Genomic DNA, 15,947 nt, shown 5'->3' on the forward strand with positions numbered 1-15,947 from the left:
ATTATTTAAATTGCACCACTTTATAAATATTTATAACATTTATGTCTTTTGAGACCAGTACTTTATTCAACTGGTAAATAAAATTAAATTAGTCTACTCGTAACATTTTAAAACATTTTATTGTCAACACTTTCAGAATGCTTTTTAGAGGAGAGCAAAGCAGAAAACTACAAAGCTGCACACTGCATTTGTGATACCTCTGTTGCTGACCAGGCTCTAGTGAGATCGCACACACCAACATGATGTTCAAGCAAATCCCAAGTTTATGCAAAAACACAGGTATATATCACCTTAAGTGACCCCGCCCTAGGTGCGGAGGTCTGACTCCAATTGGTTGAGGCTGGAAACATGTCCTTTTAAGGTGAAAATGAAACTTGTAAGGTGGTCCTTCAGACCCACCAAAATCAGGGGCTGCAACATACCTCCTCTGCAAGAGTGAGAGAAGTCCTCCTGTCCTCCTTTGTATTTTTATGGAGTTACACTGGAGATGATGTGCCACACCAGAGCCAAAGAAGTCAGCTTGACGTGATTTGCATTTCATGAGTGACTTTCCACAAAGGACTTTGATGCTGGCTGCAGTACACAGCAGTTCATGTTAGGAGCACAAGATATTGCTGTACTGCAAGTAAATTGTACTTACTGCACTTATAAATAGCTTATTAGAAAGGAGGGCATTGTATTATTTATACATCTGTATTGTATATTGCAGTGTAAAATTAAGAGCATAAATCTTTTGTTTTTCAAAAATATTCCAGCAAGAGATTTGTTATTAGACATGCAGGTTTGCATTGTGGCTTTTTAAAGATATGCAAATGTTTTGTCATAGCGTTTTAATACCACTGAGGTAAATAAGGTTGTACATGTGTAACAACAGGTACTACATGTCTTAAATGCCTTCTTTTACTTTTGGACAGCTAAGATTAATGCCTTGGATTCAAAAAGAGGTCTTGTGATTTCCTGAGTATTGTAATAGCATTGTTGCAGACTCTGTGATCTCTGGGATTCAGTAATTAAATACTTTCACATATTATGTTTTTTTCCATCAGGCTTTTGTGTTGGTAAAGTACAGTCTCCATTTACTACTGTATGCTCCTGGAGTCTGACAGCACTAAAGCGAGAGTCAGGTCAGAGCTCAGAACTTTATCTCTCTGTACAAAATGGAGCTGCAGATATGGCATTAAAAGAGAAGGTGTTGCAGAGGGTCGCACGGACATCATGCACCTATTATAACCCAAAACATTGTTCACGCACCCCATTCCTTATGCAGATTGGCTAAATAATAATGTACATGCAACAAAGCAATACTTCTCATTGGTTGTACTCCATAGTCCAAGTGCAGTGTTTACATAAATTTCCCTAAGGTTCTTGCTTCAGCTTATCTCTCCACCAGCTTCAGAGAATGCAAACAGGCTCACATTTCCATTCTCTTTAAGAAATTCCTCTCACAAGAAGGTGCATAGCAAAATCCGGGAGAGATACCAAAAACGTAACCTGCAAGAATCTGCTTATTCCTGAGAGTTTTTCTCCGATTGCAAACTCAACTAGGGTAAAGTTGCACTTATTTTCTCAATGACCCACAAGGCAGTATAAAATATAAAATGCTACAAAAATTTTCTCCAACAACCATTTGTCAACCTTGTGAAGTGGCAACCAAATTCATGTGATTTTCTGTATACTTGGGGTATATGAGAATTACAACACCAAAGATGGGAAGTTTTCAGGAGTAGCCTATGTAGTCATGAGAATATTTCTACTAGTCTCACTTATTAGAAAGACAGTCACATCATTTGTGGACTTGTGGAAGACTCATGTTCCCTGCAGCTACAGGTGAGTTGCTGGGTTTGTTAAATCGTTTGTGGAAAGGAGGAAAACTGAGACTCATTATCTTAACTCAATATAAATAAATCTTGAAATTCCTTCAAAACACAGTCAATACTAGTTGAGGAACTTTTACAGACTTCTCATGATGTAAAGAGAGCCTACAGTGAAGCAGTGCTAGATCATCAGTCTTCTTCACAGTTAGTCCTAAGTCATTCATTTTGCAGGAAATCTGCCTTGAGAAAAAGGTCAACATCTAGCAACATTTCCAGCTCCCTGCAGCCACAGCTTACATTTTATTTTAAAAAGAAAAGAATTGCAATAACCTGTTCCTTTCCAGGCATCCACAAAGAAAACTGAAAGTTGGACTCAAATCTCTATGTAGACTAGAAAGCCATCTCTTTGGGGAAATCCAGACTAGACAGTCCTTGATAGGATAAGATCTGACAAAAATGTATGGATAAGTGCAGACACCTAGGTACTGGTGCCACATAATGATACTAGGAAAATACATCTGAGCCCTAGTAGAGCACAGAACACCAGCTTTACTGACTAACTTCAGTATTCAGTCAAAATGATGTGAAAATTAAGTTCTAAATTAAATTGCTTGTTTCCTTAGCCCCAAAGTTCACAGAGTGGTAAATAATAAAATGCCTGTTCCCCCAAATACTAACCCGTTTTTATTGAATTCTAAGATTTTTTTTTTCACTTTGCCTCTGGTCACAAGAATATTCATCATGATATAAAGTGTAAAATGTTAATTTTTCTGGGTTTTTTGATCTGGTAAAGTTGCAACTCATAAGATAGATATTCAGTTTAGAAGTTAGTAGAGACACACAAGCTGATGCTACACTGGATTTACTGCTTGTTTTTCTTGAAACCCTAAGTCTTTCTAGCCATTATTTATTTAAAAGTGGATTGGGCCTAGAAGTAAAAATACTCACTGAGTGGGGGTGAATCAGGAACATAGCAGTCTTTGTCTCTCTGTGTTGGCCTATTTTTTTAGAGTTAGGTCATGATGCTTGGAATGTTTTTCATTTCAAAGCTATTACCAGCAAACATTAGCAAACATTCCAAATCCTCCTACCTTAAAGTTCAATCTTTTTTATATTATCTGGAATGTATTTTCCTTCAAAAGACTGAAATGACACTAAATAATATTATTTACATATTTTTAAACATATTAATATGATAGAATATTGGGTGACACATATTAGAGTGTTCTAAGCCAAGACTAGCATGTTGTACACATACATGTTGTACACATACATGTGTAATGTGTTTCCTGATTTATTTTGCTGCTGTAACAAATCTATTTATTTTCAACACTGCTAAGTATAACATTTTTAGCAAAATGTTTAATACGCTTGACATTGTTGATATGACTCCATAAGATTTGCATACCCTGGTTAAGTAGAAGGCATTTCTATTGCTCTCTGCTAAGAGGCTACTATGAATCCACAGGAATAGCAATGATTTTATGTAGTGAGATAAAACTGCATTTCATGTTGACAGAAATTAATTTTGTACATATTTATGTAGTTGTCCAGAAGTTGAAATATGAAATCGTAATAAACCTCTAAGTGAATTTGTGTAACCTAACTAAATACTGGATTTAATATCACATTCAAATACATTTGAAAAAAAGTAATTACTAATATATTTGACAAAATATTAATATTTTTCTGTGAATGTTTTTTTCTATATCTGCATCACAAAAACATTTTTTCCCTTATATTTGCAAAAGTGTAAAAGTATGCAAGTGAGAGTACGCTGTGGATGGTGGCGGCTGATAATGAGGGCACAGCTCACAGGTGTTGCACTCAAAGACAGTTTATTAAATCACCCCATAAATAAAGGAAAAAACAGGTAAAAGAAAAATCCTAAGCTCTAACTTCAAATTACACAATATATACCCATAATTGCCACCCATAGCCTCCTCTTATAGGTTGAATCACAGTGTCTATAAAACTCATCACAGCTTTTAATTGGATGACAGTCTTGGACAGATGCTCACTTTGCCATGAGAATCTTATCTCTTCAAAATTCCATTCTCATGGGCAGGCTGACCCCAAACCTTCTTATCTTCCTTTGTTTTTGCTATCTGTTGATCTTTCTCACAGAACTAATCCAACACCTGCCAGCAGGCCTTAGAGCCTGCCTGCAATTCCAAAACCCGCTTTCTCAACTCAAAAATCCTTCTTTCTCTCCACACAAAAGCATTCACTAATTTTGTTTACTGTTATGAAAGTGAGGAATAATGAACTGGTTTTGCAGGGAAGCATCCAGAAATGCTGATGCTTTTAAAAACTTATACCTTTGTTATGATGCAAACTTGACGAAAGTTTTAAAATATCCCACTGGTAGAGATTAATTTCTAGCTCTGATTTAGTAACTGATTTATTAACTGCCAGTTTCTTGCTCTAAGATCGTCTGTTCTCAAGTTTATTCTTGCTATTATAATGATGGGAGGTACTAAACTAACCTGTGGACCAATTTCTAAGCTGGTTTTGAAGGGAAAATAGAAAGGAAGAACTGAGTCAGCAGAAATAGCTGATAGCACTCCACTCCCTCTCCTTCTTTCTTCTCCTGTGTGTAAAGGAGATGGATGCTGCTACTGAAGTGAAAAAGCTTAGAGGTTGGGTGAGGAGTTGTGGTGGAGCGGCAGCTTGTTCGGCACATAAGCAATTTTTCAGGAACATATTTTCTGGGAACTCATATTCTTATCCTTACACATTGTGGATTTGCCTGCTGTTTTTTATTTTTGTCAGTGTTCTCATTCCTCTCAATCTAGCAACATCAAACGTTTGGTTTGCAGCTAACTGTTTTTCTATTTGTGAACTTTTACTTCACATGATTTGTTCCTCCACTCCTACTGAAAAAAGTTGTCTGAGTGTAGAATGCATGCTGCATTTTCAATTAAGTCCATGCAGCTCGATTTTACATATGGTTGTATAGGACCTGAAAAGTAATGTACTTCTCCAGAGGTTGCATCACAAATGTTCTAGTTCAAAAGTGTCTTCCTTCTTTGAGACAAATTCTTTCTGAGTAATTTTTATACAAATACAATGTAATTTTTATTTTATGTGAAACAATTATTGCTGTGGTTAAGTTGTATGAATGTTTTGCACTAAACTCATGTGGAACAGAACAGGAGTATTAATGTCCAAGCTACAAATTTATGTTGAAACAAAACACACAAAAGATGTATCTCCCCTTATTTTGAAGATTAAAACTTCAAAGCATATCTGGCAAGGTTTCACATTTATTAAAACCAGATTATGTGGTTAATCTGGCACATAAATTCCTTTGTACTTGGTAAAGATAAAATCCTCAATGTTCATTTGTTCTGTAAAACAGAAGGTAGAAAACTTACAGATCTTCCAGAGAAGACACAATCCATTTCACTACTGGTCTTCTTTGCATTACTAGACCTTTCAGATTCCTTGACAAGGAAGGTAAGGCTCATAAGTTAACTTCATCAAAAGAAACAAAACAGTTGTCTGTCAGTGTTCCATCCTGATAGTTGGTGGCATAAATCTGAAAATTTTGTGTCAGGCTATGAAATAGTACATTTACACAGAGGAGGCAAACTAAAGTTACACCATAAACATCACTTCTGTCATTTTCCAGATTCTAGGCATTTGAACTTGCAATGCTGCGTTTTCTTTACTAGTGTTCTTTGTGCCACTTCCTGTTTCTTTTTCAAAAAGAAAACTGAAAAAATAGCTAGAAATTTTATGCAAATTTTATGCTTATACTGAAAGCCATATGTTATCTGTAGATGCCTGCCAGTTGAGTTACTACCCTAACTGAAATCAGTGGTGGGTTATTCTCTACCACTGGAAAAGTGAGCACTTTCCTCTCAGATTTCACTAGAGGGACTTGGGACTCCTCAGTGTATGAGTTTGCTCCACATATCATGTTGTCATTTTCTTCCTGCTCCAGCATGTCATTCCCCTTGCTTTGTTGATTCTAATGTTCTCAATCTATTCAACATCTTGGTAAAAAACACATCATTCTGTAACAGTCAGATTCTTGCCTGGTTTTATTTCAGTTTCTTTTACCACTGTATTTGCCTACTTTTCTGCATTCTCTTAACACATGGTCCTATCTTTTCCCTACTCTTGTCCTCAACCTGTTTCTTTTTCCCTTATTCTGGCCCTTTGAATCCCTTGTTCCTCTTTGCATTGTTTACTTTAATACCTAATTTTCAGTATTTTACTATCCTTCTTGCCCTTGGGGACAGTCCTATGGGAAATCACCCTACTCCTTCCTTGGCTCTTAAGAACATCATTTCATTGTGGACTTAGGAGTGTTACATTCATGGTCAGAGTAGATGGTCTTAAGGGTCTTCTCCAACCTAAATTATTCAGTGATTCTAGCCTATGATTTTTCCCATGTCAGCTCCCAGCATGGGCAATCTCCAGAATTCCAGCTCCATCTTGCAGTGTCAGTGATCTATCATTGGCCAGTCACTAGTATTTCAAGAGAAAAGTGATCTCAACTTCGCTTTGTCAGTGCTTTGTGGTTTAGTTTTCCCTGAGTAAAAAAAAAAGGTACCAGAACAGATAATCCTCTTTCTATGCAAATTGATATATTTTTCACAGATTATATACAATTTAAAGCAGTCTTCTAAGAAGGTATTTGGGCAGACTTACTGAGGAAAGGTGGTACATGGGGAAGATACTGTCAGTTTTCTGGATACTTCGTGTTGCTTCCGTGGTACCATGCAACTACAGATTAGTATTTGTTTAAGTGAGGCATATAGTGTCTTTTATGTCCATACAGCAATGTAAAACTCTGAATACTGATAGATCTTAGCTGTACACTCATCTATATAGAGAGATATGTAGATCTATAGATCTATATATAGATCTATAGATCTACATATCTCTCTATATATAGATCTATATGATGAGTTCACATAATATCTATATATAGTTCAATAAAATGAGTGCACATAATTCAGACGCTCCAAGTGCAAATAACAAAAGGATCATACTTTTTCAAATATGCAAGTGCTGAGATATAGATCTATAGATCTGTGTAGTATGTATCTGTTAAGATATGGTCTTATGACCTATGAGTGAGTTCAAGATATTTTTATTGGTTACGGATGCTTTATAAGGGCAGTTGCTTTCCCTTGGTTTTGTATGCAGCTTCAATAATAAAACAAAAGGGAAACTATGGCAAAAGAACATGTCAGTGACAACCTGTAGCATAATCTGCCAGACTTTACTGTCCAGATTTTTCTGGCCACAGAACTGTACTGCATATCTCAGGTAGATGCATATATATCTCAGTGGCTGGACCACAAAAAATTTGCTGTACTAAATCAAAACTGGTCTCAGTGAGGCTGCTGCTATAAGCTTAAAAGAGAAACTAGCTCTGCTCTTTACTGACAGTATTGTTTATTTAGTGGCATTTCTAAAACAGGCCATGGTGGGGATAGGTAGGAAAACCCTCCAACTCTTAAGAATGAGTGGTGGCTTCACTCAGAAATCTTTGGAATAAAGAAAGTGGTACTGTGTAAGTGAATGTGCGTGTGTGTGTATTTATACAATTGTCCATTAGATAAATTTTCAACCATGGAAATACTTCATAATCAAGATTATGAATCTTTATATCACATATATTAATGTTGTTTTACATAGTCTATTAATTTTTGATGAACACAAATGCATTCAGAATCCAGTAAAAAGCCCCACATTTAATTAATTATCATTACTCCGTAAATTTATGTCCTAAGCTGAATTCTTTCTTTTCCTTCCTGTAATTTCTATCATCTTTTCATGTGCAGCAGCTGCACATTCCAACCCTCACTAACAACAACCCTAATGCTCAGGGAACAAAAATACACGTTGAATAACTAAAACAAATAGCACTTTTTTCATAAAGCAGGGCAGTCCTTATGGTAATTATCCAGTCATTTCTTTGCTGCCTGGTGGAAAGAGAGTGATTACTAGGCATTTGTGTACATGTTTACTGATCACTGATGTTTTTTTCTTTTAGCTGCCAATATTACCCTTCTCAGTGTTCACTTAAAAATAATGAGCTGACATAATTCAGCTGCACAAAGTGCCAATACCCAAAGGATCATGCTTTTTCAAACATACGCGTGTTGAGGATTTTCAGCTCAGTAAATAAGCAAATACTTACAAAAAAATGCTTCTTTTTCTTTGTGTATATATACATTTGTGTCAGTGTACATGCATATTCCCCTTCAAAGAAACTATTTTGTTCAGAAAAAGTTTTGAAGAATCAAATCTCTCTCTCATATATAGACATTCTAAGCAAAAATTGTTTAGCCTGACTGTTGCTTTTGCTTTTAGCACAAACCTAGAAGGATTATATATTATATTTATTGTGTATATCATAAAGTATGAATTATAAAGATTAAATATCGCTTTTGTCCTTGCATTTAATGTATTGTCATTCTGGCATAATATTGTGGTGGAGAGCTGTTCACCCTGTGTTGCTGTACTCTGGGAATGGCTACTGGCCAATATTTGTGGCAGGCTGGGACCTGCCTTTACCTCCAGAGCTCCAGCTCTGAGCTTCCCTGGAATTGTCTAAGTCTATACAATTGATTCTTAGCTCTTCACTTACCATATCCAATAAAATATTTGACCATAGAATAAATGTGCAAGAGAAGTAAACACTTGTAGAAGATGTGAACTTGATAACATATTTCAAGGTTCAGACACTTGATTTTAATCTCCTGGAACCCTCAACCTTGGAAATGTTTCTTAGACATCAAACTGGTTTCTTCCCAATGTACAGAGGTGAAAACCTGTTGGAGCAGAATCCATTTCAAGTGTCTAAGATTAATTTCTTATTTTTCTCTGTGATGGTGTTTCCCAAGGTTTATGTACTGCTTATGTGTACTTGCACAGTGTGCAGGGGATTTACAATTGTGCTATGAAACTAAGCCAAGTTCTAGTTCATGACCTCACCTGTACCAGCCTTTTCATCACAGAGAACTCCAGATATTTTTTAAGACAGAAGCTAAACCTAGCACAGCAAGCATAGCTCAATTGCTTACAGATGTAGGCACTGCCACTTGCAACTCACAGCTCAGTGGGGTCCAGGTTAGGGGAACGTATATGTTCTTAAGTTTTAATTTCTTTTTCAAATATTAAACTATGCTTACATGTCTGTTCTGGAAGGCACAGGATAACTTAATTAATTATGGTTTACCAGTAAGTTTTCAGGTCATAAAAGAGCAGTTCACTAAAACTAGTGACAGTGAGAAATAAACTGAATTAGTAACACTACACACAACAAGTGACTTTATAAAATATGCATTATTATTTTGATCTACAATGACCTAAAGATAAAATTTTATATTTACAGAATTTCTCTCAGGATGCTGAAAAATTCCAGGCTATTTTTGTGGTTTCTCTAGGCTCTGGAGTGCAGTTTAATTGCTAGAGAGGCATGTAGTAATTGTCTTAATAATAAATAATTTTCAGTTTAAAAAATATGGTGGGTTTTTTTTTAAAACTGTGCAAAGAGGATTAATTGTGTACTACACTTGTGTTCCCTCTCTGTTCTCTGTAATACTGAGTGGTTTTAATTTAGTAATTACTACTTATTATTTTATTTATGCTGAGTTATCTAATAGTTTATCTACACCAAGTTTTTTAATTCTAATATCCTGCAAAAGAGTGTAAAGGTCCCCCACTTCTGCAGGAATAATTGTATTTTCTCTCTATTTTAAGCCAGTTAAGGACTATAGCTTTATTTAATTGAAACCTCAGATTGTGACTCTCAAGTATAATTTCTCTTTTTCCTTCAGAACTGCTTACCATTTATAATGTGTAATTCCTTGCCTCAGTTATGAAATATTTCGTCTAAATAAATGGCTGGCTACAGAACTTATTTGAAGCTGGTTCCCATAGAAACGATTGAAGGGGGATCATGGTTTTATCACAAATGTCTTTTATCTGAATTTAAATGAATCCATTGACTCTACTGAATGCTGCCTCCAGCAGGATACATTTCAGTGTTATTTTCTGGTCTGCCTCCCTGCTTGTCCTCTGTGAAACTGCATCAACAATGTAAGGGTGATGACCACTCTGGCAGTGTCACAGCTCTCAGGGCTTAAACAATAGGATTGCAGGTAGGACTCAACAGAACATGGTTGATGAATAATCTTTATGAAGAGTCCCTGCAAATGGAACTTTGTCATAGTATTAGAATTGGCATGCAGTGTTAAAATGGAGGTGTGTGTTTTGAAACAGCTGAATTAGAAAGCTTGCTCTTCTCTTTATCTGCCAGGCTAGGATCTCAGCATTAAGCATCCCTTCCACTGTTAACTCCAGCTCAAGGTATAACTTCCCTTTCTGATCTCTAAAGGTAACCTATTGCAAACCCATTTCTCAAGTTGTCCATAATTGCAATTCTCTGTTTAACCATTCTACACACAAAAAAAATCCCCCACCTAAGTTAATTTCAGAGCCGTATGCTGATTAATCTCAGAGATTTCCAAAGACCTGCCTCAAAGATGCTACTTGATATACCACTGTGTGTGCATACCATGCACAGCCCCACAGGGAACCCATGAACATGTATTCTCTACCAGCTCAGGGATATCATTCTTACAATTAGCCTGGGCTGCAGGCACCCATTTCATCATTGATAAAAAACATCAAGGAAGAACACATCCTGCTATGCTGGACTGTACTATTGTGGATTTGCAACAGAATTCTTTCATTTGCTCTTCTATGTGCCTGTTCAAATGCTGTGTTCCAGAAAGAGACTTGATACTGCCTCTTGATACTAAATCAAAACTTAATTTAGCATCAACTGCTTCAGTTTAAATAAACTTGATTTGGAGTAACTTATTTAATTTGGAAATGCATTTGCCTTAATAGGAACAGGAGACTCTGAATGTGATGCAACAAGTCTTTCTGTGAATGCAAAGAGACAGAAGAAGGAAAGTATTATGGCACTCCAGCTCAGTGAAATGGCTTTCTGCTGACCATTGGACCATGCAGCAGCCTCTACCCAGTGTCTGAAATATGCAGGAACTCTCTGATCATCCAGTAGAAAACTTTGATTCTGAGGTTTCTGCCTTTTCTGAGTTGTATAGATACTTGTATTTAGTAGATCAAGAGGCAGATTTTGTGCTTGAGACACAAGCAATAGTCCTGTCAAGCGACTCCTTTTGCTACCCATCAATGGCTCTAAAGAGACACTCATATGTCATCCCATCTAAGATCTAATGGAGATCAGCATTGAATGAACCAGACTCCAACGGGTTCCCAGCAGCTCGATGCAGGTCCAGCATTTACATTAACTGTGACTTGAGTAGAACCAGTGCAATATTTTTTTCCATGTAGAAATGTTTATTTCCTTATCCATAGAAAATCCTGTTATCTATACCCACAAGTCATTCTAAAATCCAGTCTTAGGAAAAAATATAATCAAACAAATTAAAAGTGAAAAGTAGTAGTGAAGATATCTTAGTGTAGAAGGTAAGAAAGAGTACATATTGCACAGAAAATTGCATTGAAGATTCTGCATGGCCATTTTGAAGAATTTGAGATAGTTGCAGGCAAAAATTTTGCTGCTCTTGAAACTGACAAATCTGTTTGAGACATCATCTCATCTGCAATGACTGTGAGTTCTGCAAGTAATGCAGCAAACTGGCTTCTTTCAAAGAAAAATTTCACTGCTGGCACAAAAGCAATAAGATTTTCTGTGCAAATTTTAGACTCCAGTACATAGATCAGATATTTCAAATCAGCAGAATTATTTTCTTGAATAATGTTTTGTCAAAAAAATAAGAATAGAAGCAGGCAGAGGAACATTTACTTCCTATTGGCTCATTTGTAAATCAGGTATAAGCTTGGAAAAATCAGTGGTTATCCTAATAATTCTTTTGCTTACACACGTATAATTCTATTAATTTTAGGGAATAGGAACCTGCTTTACAGCAGTCAGTTTCAGGACTCTTACAAATTCAAGTGCAGCCCAAGATGATTGTGGACATCAGCTAACATAGCTGTGCCAGTGGAAGGAGCCATTCCAGGCAGGTTTATCGTAGGACATAGTGTTGTGAGTGTTATGCTAGCTGTTAGTGAAGCAGTGGACTTCCCTTTATCAGATCTGAGGTGGAGGTTTTAGTCTCATATACCTTGTGCAGCTTTCTTGCTTTAGCTGCCCCTAGAGTACAAATGTTTTTCTCCACAAACTATTGTTCCACAATATTTACCTATAATGTGCAAAAACGATTAATTGCACAATATAGATCCTTATGCATGCAGTAGAATATTATATTTGCAAAGTACATGTGGAACTCCTTTCTGTGCAAACAAAGTATGCAGCTGACAGAAGGTGAATTCTGCTCAGTGTGGAGTAGCAGCATTTTAAAATACTATTATTTCTGAATAAACTTTCTAAAAGCACTCCAACCGTCTGTTTTGTATCCCTCTGAAATCTGTGTATGACTGAGTTTTTCTATAAATACCACTGTGTCCTAGCAGGCATTGAAAACCTAAACAAAGTAATAAATTATGTCTACATCAAAGAGTTTATATACTGTATTGGAAAAATAAAGTGGGTTTTCATTTCCACTGAGTTTTTATGGAAGTATAATTCCTAACATACCTAAATTTCTTGAATTTTTTAATTTTGGAAATTGCATTTCTTTATATGTTATCCTTTCATTTTGATGTTGGATTATATTTTCAGAGGGATGAACTTTAGAAATCAAAAGGGATGTGATAGCAAAATATTATCTTTGAGGAGATCCTGACTTTGCAATGTGGTCCAAAAAATTGAACTATATCACCTTCTGCATGCTACAGTGTCATCCACTCTTAAATATTCTGTCTCCTATAGAGAAACCATTGTGGGGTTTCCTTTAGCTCTAAGGGATTCATATGCTTGGAGCTTAAATTTAAGCTGTTTTCTCAGACCCTTACATGACAAGGAGAGATGAAAAACAGTTGCTTGAGAGGATTTGCAGTCATATTAGTAGTTAGATTTGATTAATCATTAAGAGAGTTTACAATTTCCAAACAGTCACATCTCATTGCATTTAGGATGAAAGATAATGTATTTTAAGTAAGATAATTGGCATGTAATCCATGGAGGATTCTTGTTTCATAGAACTAGATAAATGATTTCTCAGCATGCCCAACACGTGGCTTTTTTTCTTTTTAATTGTTAGAGCATTAAAGTACACAGCAAGAAAAGAACTGAAACTGTGACTGACTTTCTTTAACTGTAGAAGCACATTTGCATCTTCATACCTCTATCCATCTGTTTTTTCACCTGCTTTGGAGATCCTTGAAGGAAAATTTGTTGGGTAAAAATCCAAGTCACTGAGATTTTAATGGAAAAATAATATATTGCTTTTGACACACACATTGCTTTGACAAGTTAAAAAATTAGATATAGTTTATGGGGCAATACTCACAGTTGCACATGGGCAAGAAACTGTGCAAAATGCAAGAACAAAATTTTATATCTGAAAAGAGGCAGGTGGAGCTACATTATTTGTTTGTAACACTGTTTTCTCTTTTCTATACAGCTTTCTGGTTTTATTTCTATTTAGTTGTGCATTGCCCCAGAGGCTCTAAAGCTAAATACCACATCTAACTTGGAAATATATGTACCATCTGACACTTGTGCCTTTTGGTGTTTAAGATTTTTAGTCTTAAAAATTGACAGGAAAATATAAATTTCAGCCTTGGCTATCAGGTAGCATATTTTGAAAACTTGTGCGTTGTCTTTGTCATTAAAAGACATGCTTTTTCCCTATCAGAAAATTCAGTAAAATGAATGCAAACAGAAGCATATTTGAGAAATTTTGTTTCAATTTCAAAATTACAAAATATGAAAAGATTTCTTGATAACTTTGAAGTCACTAATATTAGCCATGTAAATCATTACTGTATTGTGATGTTACCTTTTATTTTAAAATTTAGATTCTGTTCTGTGAAATGGCTCCTTTATTTTCATTTTTAGTACTGTTGTTTTACTGTTGATATATTACTCTGCTGCATAAGACTTCTCTTTTTGTGACATTGGACCAATTTTGTGTCACTTAACATTTCCCTGGGAGGTATGAATTGAAATTCCATGATAATCACATTTTGTTTGCTTAAGCAATTGTAAAATTTTGAATGTACAGAGCAAAAACCTTGCTTCAGTTCATTATTTTTATATCTTCTGTGAGAGAATTGAGATGTGACAAAGAAAACATCTTTTCTTGATATTCATCATACCTTTCCTCTCAACACTTTAAGCAGAGACCACTAAATAGATGCTTAGAAATTTAATTCTTCATCTTCTTGTTGATGTACTTTCCACCTCCTTTCTGAGCCCTCAGCTGAGCAAGTTCAGCTGCATCCTGAATGTAGCTGTGCAAACAGCATAGCCTGAAAACACCTTTTTAGGCCATCATACTTTTATCTATAATCAGCGCCCTGGCCAGGTTCTTTGCTGTTGTTCAGCAAACAAACAATCTGTCACTTTTAGGTATTTAATTAGATTTTTCACTATTTCTAATTTGTAGCTTTCTCATACCAATTTGTTTCACTTCAACATTCCTTTGCATAGTCGAAACTCTTGGCCTTGGGGCCATCTAGTTCAAACGCCTCTGCCATGCACAGGGATGTTACTCACTAAACCATATCACTCAGTCCCATGCAACCTGCTCTTTAACAATTACAGGTACAGGACATCCACAGTCTCTCTGGGCAACTTGTTCCAGTGCTTCACCAAACTCTGGATAAAGAATTTCTTCCTAACATCTTATCTAAACCTGCCCTCTTTCAGGTGAAAACCATCAGCTTTTGTTCTGTCACTATAAAATGTCCCATATAAAATATCCCTCTTCATACTCTTTAGAAGGTCCCTTAAAGTACTGGCAAGCCTCAATAAGGTCTGCCCAGAGCCTTCTCTTCTTCATGCTGAACAACCACAGCTCTCTCAGTTCAGCTCTCTCAACCTGTGTGGCAGCGATTCTTGCTAATGAAAAAACTCAGAAATATATTTTACAGGAATTTACTCGGAACCAGCAGCAAGTCACTCAGGTTGTCATGTCCTGCTTGGCATTCAAGAAGTATATGTTCAATGTTTCTTCCCAGTGCTATACAGAGACAGATGTCAGCTTTTTCCATTCATGAGTATTGGACTTCAAATGTTCCACTGGATACATCTTTGACATCAAGACCTAAAAAAAATAGTCCTTGAGTTGCTCTGTGGCATTATCAATCTTTCTTTGAAATTGCGATCTTATCTTTTTATTTACTTATTTTTAACTGCTATTTCATTTCTCATTAATTTAGTAGTTTCATTGAGCTGTGAAACACGATTTTCGGGTATTGTTTCTATTAAAAAGAAAAGAAATTTGTATATTGTGCAAGGTAAATGTTTGGAAATGTTTAAAAAAATTCACTGGGGAAGAATACTCAAGTGGAAACCATAGCAGGTTTTTATTCCTTGGTACAATACAAATTTCTCTCAGTTGCCCCAGAAAATGGATAAAGCAGACTTCTCTTCTTCCTGCCTCTGACCTCTTAAGCGGAATAGATCTTTCTTCTTCTCAGCTTGATCATCTTTCTGACTGTGCAGCAGGCTGACATGTCTGTTAGCAGGTAACATGAGACGCTAAAATGGTAGGCACATGGTAATTAAAACTCCTATATTCCAATTTACAAATCTGTCTGGGATTAAGCATCCTTCATGGGTAGCTCTTTCACAAGACTATTTTCAAGTATGGGGTGTCCAATCTATGTTGTTGGGAGATGTGGCACTACACAACATAGGAGGCTGTGAGGACTTTCAGAGCTAAAAAAGAAATATGCTTATCTTGTCCCTTCAGTCTGGATCAGTACCATTACTGGAGCACTATATTTTATTTTTTTTCTCCATCTGATATGGCTTCAGCCGAATACTAAGTATAATGGCTAATCTTCACAGGTAAAATGGGATTTTTTTTTCATATTTATACAACTGTTTGATGAGGGAACTGCCAAAGGAACTGGTCCTTCTATTCCTGCAACAAAAATCTGGCATTCAAGATTAAGTTTCATATGTATCATTCATTCCTGTCTGTCTTGGGTTGAGCTGGCAAAATGCCAACTGCCCAACACAAAGTGTTAGAG

Source organism: Pithys albifrons, chromosome Z (assembly GCF_047495875.1).
Source record: "Pithys albifrons albifrons isolate INPA30051 chromosome Z, PitAlb_v1, whole genome shotgun sequence".
Lineage (NCBI taxonomy): Eukaryota > Metazoa > Chordata > Aves > Passeriformes > Thamnophilidae > Pithys > Pithys albifrons.